This window comes from Muntiacus reevesi, chromosome 8 (assembly GCF_963930625.1).
Source record: "Muntiacus reevesi chromosome 8, mMunRee1.1, whole genome shotgun sequence".
NCBI classification, from domain to species: domain Eukaryota; kingdom Metazoa; phylum Chordata; class Mammalia; order Artiodactyla; family Cervidae; genus Muntiacus; species Muntiacus reevesi.
This window is the reverse complement of record NC_089256.1, coordinates 67,415,483-67,438,277: the sequence shown is the minus strand read 5'-3', so window position 1 is coordinate 67,438,277 and position 22,795 is coordinate 67,415,483. Positions and strand designations below refer to the sequence as shown.

Here is a 22,795-nt window from a genome sequence, read left to right as displayed (position 1 = left end):
GCAACTAAGCCCATATGCCCCAACTATTGAGCCCGGGCTCTCAGGCCCAGGAGCCACAACTATTGAAGCCCACCTGCCCTAGAGTATGCTCCACAACAAGAGAAGCCACCACAATGAGAAGCCTACGTACTGCAGCAGACAGGAGCCCCTGCTCATCCCAACTAGAGAAAAGACCTAGTTGAAGAAGCTAAAAGAAGACCTCCCACAGCCAAGAATAAATAAAAAATAAAAATTTTAAAAAATTTAATCACTCTTCTCCTTTCCTGCAATAGCTATTCATCCCCACTCCAACACCTTGGACCTGGGCTGCATGACATACGCTGAGCGGAGGAGCTGATCAGTCTCAGCTTTAAGAGGAGCAGAAGTATCTGCCAGCGCTCTTCCTCTTTTCTTCTGCCACAAGAATGAACACGTCCTACATGGGCTCTGTTCCAAGAGCTTAGGTCCCCAATAAGAGGACACAGAACAGAGCCACAGTCAGCCCACATCATCTACATGCAAGAGACTGAAAGATAAATCTCTATTTTTGTAAACTGGTGAAATTACTTATAATCTTAAAACTAATATACTTTAAAGTAGTATTTTGATTGCATATATCCTGAAGGGATGTAACCTAGAGACCAAAAAAAAAAAGAAAAAATGTTTAAATTGCTTTCTGTAATCTTATTATAGTAATTCTATTAGCATTATTAATTTGAATATTTTTATAAATATATAACAAATAAATTATGCTAAATCCATTACAAACCAAAATTTTCCAAAAGAAAAAATATATACAAATAGGGCAGCAATAAAAATCTTCTCATATTCTCTTCATGCTATACCTACTGTCTGTACCTCAAGTTGGCTACCCCTGAAGAATACACTGCAGTATGCTAGGTAGTATGAGAAGACAGGATAAACGTGTCACATTATCCCAGGGAACACTTTTTTTTTTTTTTAATAATAAGTAAGTGTGGTCATTTTACTTTTATAAAAAAATCTCTTATGTGATGGAATACAAAAAATAATTTTAATGCTTATAATGCAGATATATTTTTAATAAAATCATACAATACAAATCAAGCTTTAAAACCTTAGAGTAACCTTAAATTTGAACTGAAATATACGCAGGAATTTGTGATTTATTTCTCCTACTAAATATACACATTTCCTCGTTCTAAAAAGGACTTACAGCAACTAATGATAACCCAGTAGTAAATAGCACTCCATGCTTTGATTGCAGTCTCTAAATAAACATATTCCATAGAAATAAAACTGCTTTGGAGGAATCACCAATTCCAGGACTGAAGCAGAAAACCTGGAACATCCTGCCACGCAAGAAAGCAAGGAAACAACCAAAGGCCACGTGCGTCATGTTTTTCAAAAGGAGACAGGAACCACAATGGATTACAACACCTCAAAAATAGTTCTTAATCCATGAGATTATAAAAATTAAAAATAAATTTCACATCACTGGTCACCTTGAGAGGGCATCACCAACTCATCAGTCTAAAAACTGGGAACTAAAACAAATCAAGCACATACCCTGCTTTTGTTGTGCAAGTTCTATTTCAGAATATCCCAGTACTTGACTAGGAAGAGCCCTTCTTTACAGAATTCCAGCTAATCAACGCAAAAACAATGATAGGATTTTAGAAACAACAATTTTCTATCCTTAAGAAAATTAAAATCTAGACAACAATCATTAATGGGCACTATGACCACCAGGGGGAAATCCGATGTGGAATTTTATAACGGGTATATTAGACTAATAACAACTGAATTCACTTATCAACATCAACACCACAAAAAGTGACACAACCAGATGGTCTATGCCTCAAGGTGAGGCAGAAGGAAGAAAAAAGAAGACTTCATAATCAAAGAAAAGTGAATTTAATCACACCTCTTAACTATCCTTTTACAGAAGTTACAGGAGGACAGCAGAATACATTAGTAATTCCACAAGGATGTGCTGCGCTTAGTTCTCAGTCGTGTCCAACTCTTTGCGACCTCATGGACCGTAGCCCTCCAGGCTCCTCTGTCCACGGGGATTCTCCAAGCAAGATTACTGGAGTGGGTTGCCATGCCCTCCTCCAGGAGACCTTCCCAACCCAGGGATCAAACCCCAGCCTCCTGCAAGGCAGGCAGATTCTTTACCATCTGAGCCACCAGCAAAGCCATGTGACTAGCCAAATCGAGAATGCGGGGCATATGACAAGACAAATTTATTTCTACTAATAGGTGGAAGTGATTGGAATTTAGCAACCAAAAGCAGTGTGCAGATCTTGTTTGGATTCTGTTTAATAAAAGTAACCATCTGAAATGTTATTGGGGAGACAAAATAACAATTTTAACTCCCTTTACCTCTTCCAGTTTCTCATCAGGCTTTCATCTTTTCCAGACCACTGTAACAGTTAAACCCTAGTGTTTTCTCCATATTAATGAATGTGAAGGACAGGGAAATCTAGAAGAATGAGGGCAGAGAGTGCAGAGACAAAACAATGATTTATTTCACACTCAAAATGATTCCTAGTTTTCTGACCCTGATTTGAATATGAAGTCCTGGGCCTGACTCTCCTTTTTCTGAAAAGTAAACAACTACAGAGAAGACAACTTGGTATTAATTTATCTAGACACGTTCCATTTCAGCAGACTATTAAACTGCTGATCAATTTCCTGCTTCTCAAGTACAGGTATTAGAATAGCCTGCTTTCTTCAATATGATGCAAATGCATGCTAGCTACTCAATAAATAGCTAAAACACAAACACACACACACAAAGCCTCAATAAATAGCTAACACCCCCCATAAATAGTGCGCGCGTGTGCACACACACACACACACACCCACCCCTAAGACAGAAATCAGAGGGTAAGAGTGCTTTTCTTCTCATTGCTCCCAACCTCATCTCTTTCTTGGAGAAGAAGAAATTACATTTAGGGAAAAGAAAATACTGTCTTCACCCAGAGACATCAACTTCAGAATCACTTTGATCTCCTCTGAAAATATTAAGGAGTTGACAGTAAGCTTTATTAGTTAAAAAAAAAAAAAAAAAATCCTTGATTACCATATGGTAAACAGATATTTAATCTTTGTTTTTAACCACAATTATACAACTAAACTTACTCTTCAGAGCAGAACTTTCTTACACAATTCTCTGAACTAAAGGAAAAAGAAACATTCTTAAAAAAAAATACAAGTTTTTCAGGGCACACATCAAAACCACTCAACTTCAATTAAAATACCTATAGTTATACGAGTAACCATTATGATAAAAATGTTACAAATAAAAGGTTATATGAAAATGAATACATATGTCAGAACAATGAGCATTTGAACCAAATCATATAAGTTTTTAAGACTAAAACTATTCCCACAAATCATACCTATTTTCACTCTACTGCAAGGTTTTTAGGCATTTTATAGGTACTCTACTGAGCTAAAGGGCTTCCCTGGTGACTCAGTGGTAAAGAATCCACCAGACAATGCAGGAGACATGAGTCTGATCCCTGGGTTGGGAAGATCCCCTGGAGAAGGAAACAGCAATCCACTCTGCTTGCCTGAAAAATTCCATGGGCAGAGAAGCCTGTCAAGCTACAGTCCATGGGGTCGCAAGAGAATCAAACACAACTTAGTGGCTAAACAACAAATGACCTAAAAGATCAAAATATAAATTATAATAAATAAAATACAAATCAGGAAAAAAAATCTTTGTTTTTAACCTCAATTATATAACTAAACTTACTTTTTAGGGCAGAATTTTCTTTGGGCCTGCTGATACAAAATAACCATTAATTGATACAATCTATAATACATAAAACATTAAGAATCCTAGGCTTTAGGGCTGAAGGAGCAGTTTTCCCCTCCTGGCTTAGGCTGCCCTAATATTAATTAAAACCTCAAAACATTTATGTGTAAATATACAATCATTTTCTCTTTAAAAAGCTGGTTTAAAAAAAAAAAAACAAACTAAGAGGGATGGCTCTAGTACTAGCTGTGAGTAGTATGCAGAACTGAACCCATGAAAATAGTGACTGCAAAATGGAGATGAAAACAAAGCATCTGCTATATTTCCAAAACTTATACAGAGATATGGGTTGGGAGAGGATGAGCAAGAAGATCAAACAAAGAAGAACTTCATCCCCTTTCTGAGTTTCTGGGTACTCAACCAGTTATCACAGGGTTATCTAACTTTGGAAAGGTTTCCAATCTATTCACAGCCAGTAGGTAGGAGTCTGGAATTATTTCCCTTTGGACTGTTCTATCCTGAAGAAGCATATTGTGTTGAAACTCAAGACTGCCAAAACGGAAAGAATGTTCCTCATTTCCATTATGTGATGGAAATGGGTTTACCTCTTTTTTGTCTTCCCTTACATTAGTGGTAAATGAAGCTTTCAGAGTGATACTTAAAAGAATAGTAAAGAGCAGCTAGAGGTAACAGCAGCAAATGAAAACATTCATTTCAAAATAAATTTTTTATTTACATAGACCACTACTCTACAGAAACAATACTGGCTCATATACTGTATAGGATACGTTAGATTTTTCAAACACCATGGTGATTCAATTAACAAATACTGTACTCTAGGAATGACAGCTTATTTGTGTTCATTAAAAAAATGCAAGCTATGTGAGAGCAGACACTTAAATCCTTATCATTCACTACTATTGTGCCTGAAATAACAGTTTGATTCATAAAAGGCACCCAATGATTGTTGACAAAATGAATAAATGTTTCCCACTAGGTCAGTGATGTTTAAAAAGACCCCCCCCCCAAAAAAAAAAAACCCTCCATTGATGATTAAAAGTCAGTGTTCCCTCTCATCCACTCCAATATTGATCTCCACTACTCTCTCAATTTCAGTAACTTGTATCTCCATTTCTTTGGGGTGGGGTGAGGTGGAGGGGGACCATGACACTATGTATGAGGGGAAAAAAGCCACGTTCCAATTTCTAGCCTAACAGTCTTACCTAGTGTGATGTATCAAAATCACCCGTGCAGCTTCTTCAAAGTAATGTTATAAATTTTGTGACAAGCAGGAAAAGTCTTAATTAAGTCTCAGCAAGTCAGACGTACAGCCCAGGCACGTCTGTCTTAGCAAGTTCCCCATGTCATACAAGCCATGCTCGCATCACACTACATACTTCAAAACTTCTCTATCTTTAAATCCTGCAACTGTAAAGAAAACAAAACACACACACCCTCTGTCACTGTGTGTGCGTACCAAGTCACTTCAGCGTGTCCACCTCTAAGCAACCCCATGGACTGCAGCCCGCCAGGCTCCTCTGTCCGTGGGATTCTCCAGGGAAGAACACTGGAGTGGGTTGCCGTTTCCTTCTCCTGATCTTCCCGACCCAGGGATTGAACCTGTGTCTCTTTCCATCTGCCTGCACTGGCAGGTGGGTTCTTTACCACTAAGCCACCAGGGGAGCCTGGTGGTACTTCTTCACTGTAGACTCCTTATATCTTTGATCTGCTCAGGATGTATAACTGAACAGGTTTTCAAGGTCATCTCACATCACTCCAGCTTCCCAGTATCCTCCAATCCCACATCATTCACCTAGACACAGACATTTCAACACAAATGCTATCATCAAGACATTTAACTATTTGGGTGTCTAAAACTATTTTGTTCCTCTGAACTATCTGGCAATCGTTTTACTACGTTTTTAACTTCCTTCTCAAATTTGCCATTACAGATTTTCAAAAACTTGAAGGATTCTACCTAGCTCAAAGCCCCTTAATTTCAGGTGGCTTTACTTCTTTGGTAAAAGTTATTAGGACTTTCTGATTTTTTGCTCACTTCAAAAGCCTTTATTTTTATTCATCCTATTGTTCTGTGCTGACTGAAGAAGTAGTAGAAAAAAGATACAAAAGAGAAAAAGTAGTCTCCATCACAGAAGCTGTTGGGTCTTCTAGATATATTACATTATTAGCAAATATCATCAGCCCTTCATAAAGGAATTTAATATAGTAGTGACCAATAAAAAACAACAGCTTTTCTCTGCTCCAGTAATACACATCTATAAATAGAGATGAGAAAACACTCTACTTAAAAGATTTTTTAATATTTACAAAAGAAATGAACACAATTTCACAATTTCAAATGACCAAACACTATATTCAATTGAAAAATACAACGTTATCCCCATGTAGTGCAAGTGGAAATGTAAAAAAGAAAAAAACCCTTGGAAAACAATCTGGTAACTCTTATTAAAAGTAAAAATATTAGACTGGAAAAATAAGAATCTGCCTTTTTTGTTAAAATGTGGTCACACAGTTGCAATTTCACAGAGTTCAACTAAGATGTATACTCTACAATACAGAGAGATTAAAAACACAAGTTCCTAAGGATGTTTATATAAGAAGACTGGGTTTTAATGGCAAAAAGGTGGGAGTATAGTATAGTGAATGCCCATTAAGGGGAAGAATCAAACCAAGATCGTGGTACATTCATGATATTCATGGACTGTAAAGTCATTAAAAATAATAAACTCGTGGAGCTGAAGCTCCAATACTTTGGCTACCTGATATGAAGAGCTGACTCATTAGAAAAGACCCTGATGCTGGGAAAGACTGAAGGCAGGAGGAGAGGGGATGAAAAAGGATGAGATGGCTGGATGGCATCACCAACTCAATGGACATGAGTTTGAGCAGGTTCTGGGAGTTAGTGATAGACAGGGAAGCCTGGCGTGCTGCAGTGCATGAGGTCTCAAAGAGTTGGACATGACTGAGCAACTGAACTGAACTGATGGGGAAGGGAGCAAAAGAAAGAGTACGTGACAAAACGTATATCTATGCATTTAAGTAAAAGAATACGTTTAAGCATATAAAGAAGAAAACGTTTTTGTTACTGTTAAAATTTTATGGACTCCAAAGAACTTTGTTACTAATCACCCCCAAATTCAACAGGTCTTCATATGCCTTCATTATTTCATACTACTTGCCATTTCCAGAACTTAAGATTTAAAAAAAAAAAAAAAAACAACTTTAAACTTCCAATGTGTGACTTTCTGATTCTGTCCATTTCACTGATTTTTCTTCCTGCCCTGATAGTATATAGCTGACTTCTTTTTAGCCCTTTGATCTTCACTCAACTCCTCCAACTAAGGATCTCATCCACTCTGAAGAATTACAAAACCACCATCTGTCCATCTACATGCCAAACTCTAACACACACACCCATCTTTCCCATTCCAAACATTCCAATTCCAGCTGCATATGTGCCTGCTCAGTCGTTCAGTCGTGTCCAGCTGACTTTTTGGGACCCCATGGACTACAGCCGTTCATAGTCCATGGGACTCTGGGATTTTCTCGGCAAGAATACCTGGAGTGGGTTGCCATTTCCTCCTCCAGGGGATCTTTCCGATCCCGGGATCAAATCCACATCTCCTACACTGGCAGACAGATTCTTTACCTCAAGCCACCTAGGAATCCTAATTCCAGCTGACTAAGCACAAATATCTATGTCCTTTCAGTTATCATCACTTAGCATTACTGGAGGCAACTTATGCCCTATACTTCCCAAAATGTTTCTCCTCCATAACTACTACTAATTCTGTAATTCACTACAATTTAAATTTCAGTATTTTTTTTGCATTCAATTTTCTATCTCAGCTTCTACCTGCTATCTCTTACCTTTAAAACACCCCTTTCAGCCATGCCTTCCTTTTTGCAGTACCTATCACCTGTACCAGTGCAATACCCTCAATGACTTCCAAGTCTCTTCATACTATCTTCTGACATCTACACATAAAATATAATGCTGATTATATCATATGTATGTATGACTACCTATTAGCTTCCACATTCACTCTAAATTGTTTACAGAAGCATTTAAGTTCTCTTTCTCCAGTGTATGATCTTGAAGTATCCATCTGACTGTACAGCATCTTCTCTGAATCTACTCTACATTCAAGTGAGTAAAAAATACTCTAACAAACCCCTAATTCCCACTTATGCTTTTTAAGCTCTTTGTTCCAACTACAAGTGTTAAAATTTTTCCTATTCCTCAAATGTCATCTCCTTATGAAGACTATTCAAATGTCAACATTAAATGTGTTTCCTCCTTTCCTCCTGTACCCGTGAAGCACAGTTTTAGAAAAACCATTTTCAAAGTTGGGCAGTAGTTAAATAAAAAAAAAAAAAAAAAAAAAGTTTTTAGGTTAGAAATTAAGAGTATTTGTATTTTCTTTCAAATGTTATTGTTTTTGACATTAAAGCATTAAATCAAGTCATTTAACTACCCTAAGCCCCAGTTTCTTATTCTGTAAAATAGAAATAAAATCTACTCTAAAAACCTCACAGGTAGTACAAGTGCATGAAAACCAATTTATAATTTACATGTTAACATTGTTATTCTATCATTTTATATTATGCATATTTTTCAGTCACTATCAAATTACAAGCATTTAAAAGGCAGTCTATACATTCTAGCACATAATAGCTATAAACAACAAGAAGATCAAACCAGTCAATCCTAGAGAAAATCAACTCTGAATATTCACTGGAAGGATTGAAAATGAAGCTCTAATACTCTGGCCACCTGATGTGAAGAGCTGACTCACTGGAAAAAGATCCTGATGCTAAGAAAGATTGAAGGCAACAGGAGAGGGGGCAGCAGCAGATAAGATGGTTAGATTAGCATTACTGACTCAATGGACAAGAATTTGAGCAAATTCCAGAAGACAGCGGAGGATGGAGGAACCTGGCGTGCTGCAGTCCATGGGGTCACAAAAAGTTGGACAAGACTGAGCAACAATATACACACACACACCCCTCCAGAAGTCATTAAAGCTAGCCCTGATGCCTAAGAAACAATCAAAGCGCAATTTATGTACTATGCCCTTGTCAAAATAAAACATCTACAATCCTGCCCACAGATAATCCTTTCAGGAAAACTACGGTCACATAGTATCTCTGGACTTCTGATTTAGTTCACCTGAAATACATTTAGTTAACTGGACAGGGGCCCTTTAAAATTGCAAATAAACAGCTAAACAGGCAAAGAATTCAAGTAACATATATATGTGTGTGTGTGTTCTAGTAATATACATATGTTCCAATGACATAAACATATTATACATATGTAAGTGATGTAAGGTGTAACTGTGATGGCAGTATCCTGTCCAATCCAAATTTATCCAACATTCATAGCTGAGCATTAGTGCTTTAGTTAACCCAAAATTCTCGAGGTTAACATCATGGTTATTTCAGTGATATGAAACAAGAGATTTTAAATATATACACAAGAGAAGCACACCGATTTTGTTTAAGCTGAAAGATCTCCTACTTTTACAAAAAGCAAAATTAATGATGGACAGTGTTTATTAATGAATGAGTTAGTAGAAATGATACTTTGGTCCTACAGAAACTTATAAATCTTGACCTTATTACAAGAACTTAAAAGTCCTTGAGTTACCTTAGAAAACCACACAAACCTACTGACACTGTGTCAAACCAAAAAGCAAGACAGCTACTTAGAACTTCTAAGGTCTTATCCAAACGACATAGGTACCAACCTGAAGAGGCTCTCACTAGCCAAAATCAGGACATTATGAGTATCTACACAGAAAACGATAATCTAAAACACAAATGAATCTAAATCCATGAGTTCACAGGATAAGGCATTTTATAGCAATCATGCCACACTGTTGGCTAATATTTTTTGGGATTTTGTTATTTCACAAAAAGATTGCTCTCATATTTGGTATCACATCTGCTCTTAGATCTCATATACACACTCTTGTACTTATCTACTTATAACTCACTTTTTAAATCTAAATTTAAGATTCCCTAAGTCATCCTTGTAAGAATTTCAATCTACTGTTGCTATAACGCCTGATAAGGCTACTGTGGTTATGGATAAGAAAACACGTTTCTAAGAGTTTAACTCTCAAAAATAATGGTCAAATGCCAAGAAGTAGTAGCAGCAAAATAAGTCCATGGGTAATTGGGCTATATTGTGGATTAAAATAGGTATGGGTAAAAAAAGAAAAATGAAAGTTAAGAATGACGCCACCACCTGATGAGAGCAGCAAACCACTTCGTGCGTTCGTTTAACAACAACAAAAAAGCTCACCCCGTATGTGATGTTGCCGAGTTCCACAAGCAAACATCGGGCAGCATGACGTAACAGAAAGAGTCCTGGACTCAGTCAGGAGACTTCTGTTCTAGTCCAAGGCCTCAGTCTCCTCATCTGGAAAATGAGGGTGCTGAATTAGATAACCTGAAAGGGCTCTTCTGGCTTTAACAGTGAGTCTATAGACGAGCACAGGAAGAAGCAGTAAAAGGTAGGACTTCTGTTAGCAGTGAGGTTAACACTGCAAACAGCAGGTGGAACAGGGATGAAAATGATTTTCATAAATTTTGAACTGCTGTAAGCAATCTTTTCATAACTTTTAAGTAGATTTTTACGATATAAAATCGTAACTTTAAAGATTTCGTAACTCTTAAAATTTTTACAATATACCTGCCTTAGTTAAGTTACCTTATTATCTAAACCAGATTAGGAATGAGTGACCAAATTATGACCTCAAAAAAGCAATTCACCTTTAGCCAATGAGACTGCCCAAGTGAATCTTAAAAACAGTATAAATAAAATGCCTCATAACTGATCTCAATTCTCAATTAAGTAACTGAACAAAGTGTAAAATGACAAAAAAATGATGAGTAAATTAGACAATTACTTTTACTTGTAACAGAACAATAATTATGCTTACGACACCCTTCTTTGTTAATGAGTGTACCTTCCCTATGCATAATATTTTTCTTGTTAGCTCTCAAAATAGAACCTGACTGCTTTTGACAACAAGGTTAACTGAAATAAATGCCTTTTTTTAACCACTAGTGACAAACAGAAATATAAAGAAAAGAGTATTTTTTGTTTAAGTTTTCTACACTAAAAGAAATCAAGCTTCTATATATCAGTAACAAATAATGGAAAGGCTCTGGTGCCTCAAAAACTTGTGGTTTCCTAATGGCAATTTCCTAAATACAGGTAATTAACTGACTGGTCTAGGGTCTAATAAATTTTTTAAGTTCATAGATCCTTTCATGCTATAGTTTACCTTTACTTTTCATTTATGTTAATACTATGAATCTCACCTGGCAGATTTTTAAAACTCTAGCTATACGAGGACCAATAAACATATATCTACAATCAGGAAACTATTAATATCAAAAATCTATCCTTTTAAAGGATTTAACATATATCTTCTAAAATATACAAAGATATAATGAAATAGTCTATGAAAAATTTGTTTTTAAAGCTTACTTTATGCAAATCACCTAGTGATTATAAAATAACTTGGCATACACACAATTCCATTAATCATTCACTTGAACATTTCACACTGGCAATACAGCACCTAATATGTTACTCAGAATCACTAATAAAATTTTTCTCTGGCTAGTAGAAACAAAGGCAAAAACAAAGCATCCTTGACGGTAATGAAATCTGTTCTTGGCTAGTCTTAAAACAGTTGTGATATCCATCTGCCCAAACTTTCCTTCACATTAAAAATATTTTCTATTTTAATGTAGGTATTTTGACTTATAATCCTATTGAGCTGACTAAAATAAACGTACACCTAACTGCATACAGCAGATATCAGTATGGATGTGGAAAGCATTCTTTGGTGCACTCTTCTGCGCAAAAGCTGTTTTCAGCAATTTACTCAAACTACCTTATTTCCCCCTTCCTCCATGACTTTTTTCAGAGACACTTAAACATTAAGCCTACTTACTAATAATAAAACTACTAGTTTTATTATAATTACTAGTGATAGGATACTATAAGCAGCATTATTTTTAGCCACTATCATACAGATGTAAACCAGCTCCTCAAAAATTCAGAACTGGTTGTACTGCAGAAAACACTATTCTCTTGGTACCAAGATCAGGGGTTAAATGAAAATTTGATGTTTGATTAACCAGTTGGTATGTGGCAGGAAGTCCACTGGATTTTTCCTCACTAAATTTCTATCTGTAGAACAGAAACACATTTCTAATTCTTCCTAACACTTGTGTAAGTCAGTATACAGTACAATTTTCTCAAAGACCAAAATGCTTCATTTAGGTATCAATAATACAAAATTCTAGGAACAATTATAAATTGCTAAAGCTACACACAAAACAGCAGCACATTTGCTTTTCGTCTGTTTGTATTTTTGCAGCATATTTGCTTTAAGAAAGTTATAATGGAAATGGTCCCTTTTTTTAATTGCAATACAACTGGAAAGATTAAAAAGTCAAAAGACCAAAAATAAGCCCAAATCTATTTCTGGTCACTAGAAACTAACAAGCCATATATACAGACATACATAAATATAAATATATATATATATATAAATTAATTATATATAACCTTTTGTTTTCTAAAATGTAAATGTATTTAATAAGTTCTTAATCTTGTTCAAAGAAGAAGAAGGGAAGAAAAACTGTCAACAGAAAGAAACAGATGATCAAACTAATGACTAAAAAAATCTCACAATTCATTTATATTTCAGTATTTCATTTTTCTCTCATCTTTATCCACTTTTATACCTAAAAAAATTCAGTCTATCAGAATAGATTTCCTAAGAGTAAGTTGAGGATAAAGAATGAACAAGTAGCTTAGAATGCTTATACTTAATACTGGATAGTATATTAATATTTGTAACATCACTATACTCATCTCTCAAAAGAATTATAAATTCTTTATAAAAGAATTACAAAATTCAGCAACTATGATCATCTGTTTTTTAATAGAACAACTTATTAACACACAATTACCATTTTCCTAAAATACAGATTTTTAAAAATAAATCCTCATCATTCAATCTGGCTAACAATTTCTAGCATTAAAATCATGCAGCATTCCTCTGCTGAAGAATGAATACAACACACTAATAAATGTGCCCTAAGTCATACTTTGCAATCAACAATTGGCCAATTAAAAGAAGAGAAAGAGAATCTAAAAGTTTCCTCTATGAGCACTTTCAAAACTTGCTCAAAATAAGCAACCCCAGTGATTCCATTTCCCACTATTCACATTTGACTCTGATCACACTATTATAAATGATCTATCTTCGTGAGATTTTGCTCTATCACTCTGAAGTCTTCAAATTATTGTGTGTATACGTTTTGTCTTTCCACTTACTTTGTTTATTTCTACTTCTATTTTTCTACACCCTAAACAGTTCAGAGCTCAATGCATAGGCAGAAAAATGTCACTAATAAATTCTTTAAAATATTTTCAAATTTAAAGAAATACCAATTTTTATGAAAGTCACCAAAAACAAACTAACAGCAGAGATGTACTGCCTACTAGTATCTTTCATAACATTTCATGATGAAAATTTCAAACCTTCAGAAAAACTCAAAGAAATGTACAAAGAACATTCACACAGCCATCACTAAGACTTTAAAATTAATGCTTTCTTCTATTTGTTTTACCCACGTCTATTAACTAATCTTCGGAGAAGGCAATGGCAACCCACTCCAGTATTCTTGCCTGGAAAATCCCGCGGACGGAGGAGCCTGGCGGGCTGCAGTCCATGGGGTCGCGAAGAGTCGGACACGACTGAGCGACTTCACTTTCACTTTTCACTTTCATGCACTGGAGAAGGAAATGGGAACCCACTCCAGTGTTCTTGCCTGGAGAATCCCAGGGACGGGGGAGCTTGGTGGGCTGCCGTCTGTGGGGTCGCACAGAGTCGGACACGACTGACGTGACTCAGCAGCAGCAGCAGCATTAACTAATCTTAACTTCTGAGGCACTTCAAAAAAGACAGCTATCAGTAAACTTCGTTCACATAAACCCATACATACTTCAAACTGCCTATCATTAACTATAATAGAGTATTTAGTACAACTTTTCTTTTAAAGAAAGAATTCGTGCAAACTACAACAGGTATGTACGGGTGCACTATTCAATGAGCTTTGACAAATGCACACACTCGAGTAACTCAAATCCCTAACAGGACACTACCGTCACCCTAGGAAGTCCCCACATGCCTTTTCTTACTTAATTCTTGTTCCCAGCAGCCATGTTTCCGTTTCTAAGCCCTGGCAATCATTTTTTCCCCAACAGTAACTATCTTTGTCCCGCCCCGGCCCCAATACACAACAGATCCTTGCCTGTTCTCAGTACACCGTGTAAGGAAGGAGTCACACGTTATGTCCCGTTTCGTGTGAGACTACATTCACTCAGCATGTGTTAGAGTTTGGTACAAACTGCTTCAGGCACCAACAGTTCTCTCCTTCAACTGTCAGTAACACTCTGTGATACAAAAAAGCCCAGTTTACCTATTCTCTTGCTGATACCCGAACTCTTCCCAAGTTTAGGGGTCGCCCCGGATCTGGTCCTCGACCTCTGAGGTGCTCTCGTCTCTCAGACTCTCCCCCCCTTCCCCCTCTGGCTCCACTGCTCTGCAGCGCTGTGGCGGTTCTCAGCTGTCCGATTCCTCAAGCCAGGTTAAAACTGCAGACCACCCCAGAGGACCCTGCCCTCAGGCAGAACGCCGTCAACGTGGGAAACTCACCCACGGCCACTCCAACCCAGTTTCTATTTCTACTTGTTCGCTCTACAATGCTCTCATACTTTTTTCCATATGTTGTCCAGAGATGGCTGTCACTACCTGTGGGACGATTTGTCTGACAGGAGCCACGACTCCATTTTTGGTAATTCTAACCCGCTACTATTCTTAAAGCGCACATATTCAAAACTGCAATTGACATAATCCCCCTTTCCCATGTTTATCTCTCTTAAGACCCTGACTGGGCTAGTCCCTTTCAACCAAAGTAGCTCAACTAAACCAGAAAGAGAGGCCTCTGGGAGCTGGATCCTGTAATTCTGTATACGAACCAACACAAGTTCTAAGTTCATCCAAAGATGTGTGTGCAAAACATACTCAAATAGGCAAAGGCTTTGAGAACTGAAGATAGGAGCTATTGTCAGGGTCCCACACTGAGCCTGAGGTGTGCACGTAAGGTACAAAGCAGCAGAATAAAGGCTTTGAACACTGAACTCACAGTGGGGCCACTGTCCATGACACAGAAAGTTCAGTCTGGACCTGTCTGGTTTCAAACAGAATAATAATAATCTCCTGAGAGGATACAATACAAAAGTTACTCAACATACAAAGAATCAAGAAAATCTCAAAGAAAAAGGCAGGAACAAGTGTCAGTCTCAAGATGATCTAGAGGTGAGAATTATCAAAGATAAGGCAGCTATTTTAATAGTCCATTCTCCATAGAGTAAGGGTGGGCACTTGAAATGATGGTAAAAACTCGTAAGTAGAAAATATAAGAACCACCACATGGAAACTTTATAACTGAAAAATCAAGGGAAAAGTGATTTCACAAGGAAGTAAGTATACACAAAGGAGAGCAAACACTGAATAAGAGAATAACATAAATAGATGAGAATAAAAGTCTAATTTTAATAAAAGAAAATTCTCCTGACAGTCTGTATCTTTAGCTCTTAACTGTAGTGGAGGGGGAAAAAACCTAGAGATCTCTAGCAAAGAAGCTTTCAACATGTCAGTCGCTCATTCGTGCCCAGCTCCTTGTGACCCCATGGCCTGTAGCCCACCATGCTCCTCTTGCCTATGGGATTCTCCAAGCAAGAATACTGGAGTGGGTTGCCATTTCCTTCTCCAGGGGCTCTTCCTGACCCCGGGATCCAACTCAAGTCTCCTGCATTGGCAGATAGATTCTTTACTGTCGGAGCCACCAGGGAAACTGATAAAGATGCTTTAATTCTTATTTTTCTATCTCGTCTTTAGGTCCTGTGAAAGCACTCATGATTCACCTCTGAAGAATATTCAAATTCTATAAAATTTGTATGACATAGATTAAAAGAAAACTCAAATACAAATGAGGGGGTTTGGTTCAACTTATAGTGCTCTACCAAAACTAAGTGATTAGCATCCCTTCTCTAACATTTAGGTCCTCATTTTACAAATGAATAATGACAACTTAAGCTTTGTAATGTAGTCCCATGACCTAATTTTAGGAACTTTCTGATAGTCATTCCAGTTTCCTCAGATCCTAATTTTTTTTTAAGTTGTTTCAAACTAGTTTACTTAGGGGTTCCATTTTCATTTCCCAATAGATTGCATGTATTTCTCATATGCTTCTTCACTCACTCATCTCATTCTAAAGTGTTCCTGAGTCTCATTCTGATTAGCTAACCATCTTCATAATAAGATCTGTTGACAAGTCCTGGATTTTCTGCTGGAACTTTATTAATTTCAGTTACTTTTCCTAACAGAGGAGAATAGAGTTCACTAGCAGCTTTCACACTTTCCAAAGCACCAGACTCCTTGGTCTGTTCAATTTTGCCCCAACTTCAGGTAGATTACGGTAAACAACATCTCCCAAAAGCTTCCCGAGCAAAATTGCTATTTCCCACTGTTCCAACACTGCTTTCGTTGTTATCCATTCGGGTTTTTCTGTGGATTTCCGCACCGCCAGCAGAGCTGGGCGGGTGTGCGGCCCCAGGGGAGGGCGCTTTGGCGCTGAGACGGCACGCGGGCTGCAGACAGCAGCCCACATCCCCTGCACCGCTTCCAGCGCTGTGTTCGCAGGGCTCCTGAAGGTTCTCACTGCTCTAATGACTTGTTTCTGGCCGACAAGGAGAACCTTTAAAGATGCTTTAAATCAGGTAGCTGTGATCAGCAAGGTATAGAACATTGTCAACAGACATACAATGCTAACCAAAGGTTTGTCAGTTTCTAGTAGCCTCATGAGAAAAAAATTTTAAGGTAGCAATTGATTCTAATAGTCTATTTTAATTTAATCCAATACATCCAAACATGCATGTCAATAAAGGAATGACCTGTTCTTGTTCTATAGCGAATGGAAATTGTAAGTCAAACAATATCATCTCTTGAAATCCATGCAAGACTAAGATTTCACTTAAAAAACAAACAAAAATATCTCTTCAAAATCCAGTGTACATTTTATATTTACAGAATATGTGAATTACAACTAGTCATTTTTTCAAGTGCTCAATAGTTACACATCATGGTGGCTACCACAGTACCCAATGCAGGTGCAGACGTGGGGGTGGGAGGGCAGGGGGACGTGAGATAGAGCAAACAAGGCCAGGGTGTCTCCTGAGTTATCTGTCTGCCACACACACACACACACACACGCAAGGCCAGGGTGTCTCCTGAGTTATCTGTCTGCCACACACACACACACACACACCCCTCGAGTCTACCCCCCCACACACACACACCCCGAGTCTACCACATACACACACACCCCTCGAGTCTACCCCCCCACACACACACCCCGAGTCTACCACACACACACACACACCCCGAGTCTACCCACACACACACACCCCGAGTCTACCCCCCCCACACACACACACCCTGAGTCTACCACACACACACATATCCCGAGTTTACCACACACACACCCACCCCGAGTCTACCACTGATGGTTATGAGATCTGTTCTGTTACAGGCAGAAGGACACACCCACACCCACACCCACACACACCCGAGTCTACCACTGATGGTTATGAGATCTGTTCTGTTACAGGCAGAAGGACACACAGACACACAGACACACACACACACACCCACCCACCCCCAGAGTCTACCACTGATGGTTATGAGATCTGTTCTGTTACAGGCAGAAGGAGACACACACACACACACACACACACACACACACACACACACACACACACACACCCCCGAGTCTACCACTGATGGTTATGAGATCTGTTCTGTTACGGGCAGAAGGACCAATACGGGCAGAAGGACCAATCAGAGAAAGCAGAAGGACACACCCACACCCACCCAGAGTCTAACACACACACACACACACACCCCCCCCCCCCAGAGTCTACCACTGATGGTTATGAGATCTGTTCTGTTACGGGCAGAAGGACCGATCAGAGAAAGCAGAAGGACACACAAACACACTACGGGCAGAAGGACCAATCAGAGAAAGCAGAAGGACACACACACACACACCCAGAGTCTACCACACACACACACACACACACACACACACCTCCACACACCCACCCCCCAGAGTCTACCACTGATGGTTATGAGATCTGTTCTGTTACGGGCAGAAGAACCAATCAGAGAAAGCAGAAGGACACACACACACCCCCCCAGAGTCTAACACACACACACACACACACACACACACACCCCAGAGTCTACCACTGATGGTTATGAGATCTGTTCTGTTATGAGATCTGTTCTGTTACAGGCAGAAGGACCAATCAGAGAAAGCAGAAGGACACACAGAGTCTACCACACACACACACACACCCCCCAGACCAATACAGGCAGAAGGACCAATCAGAGAAAGCAGAAGGACACACACACACACACACACCCCCCCCAGACCAATACGGGCAGAAGGACCAATCAGAGAAAGCAGAAGGACACACACACACACACACACCCCCCCCCAGACCAATACGGGCAGAAGGACCAATCAGAGAAAGCAGAAGGACACACACACACACACACACCCCCCCCCAGACCAATACGGGCAGAAGGACCAATCAGAGAAAGCAGAAGGACACACAGAGTCTACCACACACACACACACACACCCCAGACCAATACGGGCAGAAGGACCAATCAGAGAAAGCAGAAGGACACACACACACACACCCAGAGTCTACCACACACACACACACACCCCCAGTCTACCACTGATGGTTATGAGATCTGTTCTGTTACGGGCAGAAGGACCAATCAGAGAAAGCCTGGTTTTGAAATAAATTTCCATCCCTACTACAGGTAGAAACTTCAATAAAAGGGGGGGGGGGGGGGGCGCGGAGAAGTAGACAAATGACTTATGGATCATTTCAAAATAAATAAATTAACTATCTATTTCTATGAAAAACCACTGCTTATCCTATCCTATTTGCAACTGAGGGGAGAAAGTGTACAAGGAATACATTAAAAGACTTTATGAAACAAAAGCATTCCTCCATCAAATGAATTAAAAGATTGGTGAAGGAAACACAAAATGTGTTTAAAAAGTACACAATATTCAATTTAGATGCTTTACTGTGATACTTAGCTTCTGAAGTTTCAGGCAAAATATCAAATCCCCCCTTCCAATGAAAACAACAATTTGCCCTGTCAGAAACAAGTAAAGTCGCTCAGTCCTGCCTGACTCTTTGCAACCCCATGAACTATATATACAGTCCTTGGAATTCTCCAGGCCTGAATACTGAGGTGGGTAGCCTTTCCCTTCTCCAGGGGATCTTCCTAACCCAGAGATTGAACCCAGGTCTCCCACATTGCAGGCGGGTTCTTTACCAGCTGAGCCACAAGGGAAGCCAGAAAATAACAAAAAGCTTAAGAAAATTTGCAAATGCAAATATAATTTTTTTTAAAAGCCTCTCCAACAATTTCATTCCTTAACTGTCCCTCATGTAATATAAGAGGCAACACACAATCTCTGTGACAACCCAGAGTTCCACTCCAATTCCATCATGCCACAGTCACTATCATTTCCATCTCAGAACAGAAATACAGACATGTTCTCTAAAGAGAGGGAAAAACTGTGGGAAAAGACTTGGTTCAGACTTCAGACTTTGCAATTTATTATCTAAGCCATTATGAACAGGAAAAATGGTTTCCTCATCTATAAAACAGAGATGGTAACAGCCTTACAGTTACACAGATATTTAAATATCTATCTACTCTCTTTCAGAACACTCACTCATCTTTCCATTGTTGGTCTGATTTTAATTTACATTTTTTAATGTGTCAAAAAACTGTAAGCTAATCAAAATGTCTTGGTGTCTCCTACATATTTAAAATATCTCTCTGTGATTTGTTCTACACTCATAAACCCCTATATTTAGTCATTTTTAAAAAATATCAGATTACAATGAACTCACATGATTCCACTAAAATTTAACTGGAAATGAATGTCAAGTGAGATGGTTTTTTTATATAGAGTAGGTAGAAAAATAAGAACATCAACAGCTTTTTTAAAAAACATCCTCCCGACAGGAGGAAATAGTAATCATAGCATAGGAGACAAATAGATGTTGTGAAGAAATTCCGTTTAAAAGAATCAGGAGAAACATCAAAAGATATGACTGAAATTAACTAGCTTGCAGAAAAGGACAGAACGTGAAGAAGACAACAAACAGCATCTGTTAAATTTGGCAGTTTCTGTCTTTTACCTCTCAAACTTCAGTATGTTAGTTTTTTCTTTGGACAAAAAACTAAAACTCAAATGTTTTAAAAAAGCAGTATTATGCCCTGGAAAGGTGGATAGATTGATGGAAGAAAGCAAGGAAAAGAAAATTTCAAATGGCTTCAATACATCCATGAAATAAGGTTTGTAGTCTCAAATTTGGCTATATTGCTAGTATTAGACCAGGAGCCCAATTCTAATCAGGAGATGCAGGTTTGATCTCCGGATAGGGAAGATCTTTGGGAGAAGAAATTGGCAATCCACTCCCATATTCTTGCCGGGAGAATTCCATGGACAGAAGAGCCTAGTGGGCTGCTGTCCAAAGGGTCGCAAAAGGTCAGACAAGACTGAGTGAGCAAAACACGGCACAGCCCAATCCTAGATGTATCAGATCCTATTAAGACTGAGTTTAACATAGTATAGTCAGTGTGAGAAGTTGGAAAAACTTAAAAATAGACCCAGAAAATAATCAATGACAGAACACCTTTTGTTTTAACATTATTCCATTAAATATTCATCCCTTTATGTGGGTGTAAGTCCTTGCTCACTTTATTTTGGGCTCCTTGAGACATAAAGAGAGCCAGACTTTATTTTTGGTTGCATGGTACCCCATACTAAGAAATTGTAGAACAGAGGCCAAGATTATATGACGTATGGAGATCAATTTTTAAGTTGCTACTCACCATAACAAGTTTAATTATTACACCATACGGCTACTCACCATAACAAGTTTAACTATTCCACCGTAACAAGTCAACTACTACTATTAATATAAGGATTAAATCCATGTAAGAATCTACACTTTCTTTGCCTTCTAAATGATACCACAATCACTCAGGTTTCATTTTGGTCAGGCATATCAGCCTCACATCACATAACACACAACAAATCGAATGGTAAAGACGAAGGCATTCAGTTAAACCCAACTCCAGGGACTTCCCTGGTGGCCCAGTGGTTAAGATTTTGCCTTCCAAAGCAAGGGGGGCATCCCTGGTCAGGGAGATAAGACCCCACATATCTTGCAGTCAAAAGAGTGTAACAATAGTATAACAAATTCAATAAAGAGTTTAAAAATGGTCCACATCAAAAAGAATCTTATTAAAAAATACAACTCCAATGGGCATGTGCTCTGCTTTTCTGAGTTTATCATTTGTTTTGCTTTTACAGAAAATCAACCATACGTTTTTCAAAGGGATACCTGCTCAGACACATGCAAAGGCACAGACGCTTCTGAAAGAGATTCAGCCTGTAGCTATTATTTTCAGTTCCATCCATTCAAAGGGGAAGAAAAAAAAATCCACAAAACTAAGAGAGTTTTTCACTGTAACTCTTACTATTGATCTGAAAATTAGTTCTCCAGGGACATAAATTCTCCACCAAAATAAAATGAATACTTCACACATCCTGTCTATATGGCAGTACCATTCATGCTTCACATTTACTAATCCAGTTCAAAATCACGATAGTAGATGAAAATAATAATGAACTTTTCTACAGTGAACAGAACAAATTATTTCATAGATGATATTCTTGAGAAGTGGAGAATAAAAAGGAACAGATTGTTAGCTCCTCAATACACATCACACTGCTTTTGGGAGTTACCTCTCAAAAAGGTTACAACTCTGGGGTCTTATCCTCAGTTGAGCAAGTCACAATTTACTTTTATCAGTTCTCTTAGGACAATCAAGTTCTAGGAGAATAGATGTTAACAAAACACAGTAGGGCAATTTATGAATGAGATTAATTTACACTGAGAAACGTAGCTGCAAGTAGACTAGAATATCACTGACACAACAGTCCACGGGCACTGGCAGTGCCCAGGCCACAAGCCTTGATCACTGTTTTCCTTAGGGCGTAGGCACCTTCTTACTGCAAACACCTGAAGGTCACCTCTGGCCACAGTTAGGTCAGGGGAGAGCACTAAGGAGCTGATGTCTTGCCCTTTCCAAAGCATAACTCCACCAGTAAGGAATGGAGTTGTTGGACAAAGTGCCCCTTTCGTGACCACTGAGTGGAAGAACTAAGGGGCGTGACCTACACTGGCTTCCAAAGGTCCCAACAAGACACTGTCCCAATTGCCTAAAACATTAACCTGTATCCTGTACTGGTCTCATCTTCCTTTTCTTATTCTCTCACAGGAACTTTCTGGGTTGAGCTTTCAAATAAAATGGTTATAATCAAAGGTCTGATTCTACAGAAATCAAACCTGACAACTGGTCAGTGAGGTTCTATTCTTAGTAGGAAAATCTTGTTAAACCAAATTAAGTTTTACAAGCTGTGGGATGACTGGAGAATTAGAAAAAAAGAGACGAGAGAAGGCCTAAAGGGACTGGTCGACAAAATGGATAGTCTTTTATTGAAAATGAGAATTTATCTTCGGAAGAGTTCAAAGGAAAAAAACACACAAACTGCTCTAAAGCACGTCAGATGCAAATGAGAACTAAACTGAGACACCATATTCCAACTATGAGATAAAGTATGCATGTGGCCAAAAGGTTCTGACTACATACTGTTTACAAGTGGGAGACAGGCACCCTCACACAGTACTGGGAAAAACAGAATGGCAGAAAGCCTGAGGAAGAGAATTTGGCAAGCTGCCTCAAAATTACACGAACATTTATG

General features: G+C 38.4%; 1 protein-coding gene across 5 annotated transcripts in view; it reads right to left on the bottom strand.

The window, feature by feature from the left end:
• Positions 1-22,795, bottom strand: part of TBL1XR1 (TBL1X/Y related 1) — a 168,783-nt gene that overhangs the window by 55,890 nt on the left and 90,098 nt on the right. Inside the window, exon 3 of one of the 5 annotated variants that reach the window (XM_065942301.1) lies at positions 10,065-10,181. The exons of the other annotated variants lie outside the window; for them this stretch is intronic. The gene's annotated coding sequence lies outside the window, so the exon portion shown is untranslated. The remainder of the gene's footprint in view (positions 1-10,064; positions 10,182-22,795) is intronic. 5 annotated transcript variants of the gene reach the window in all.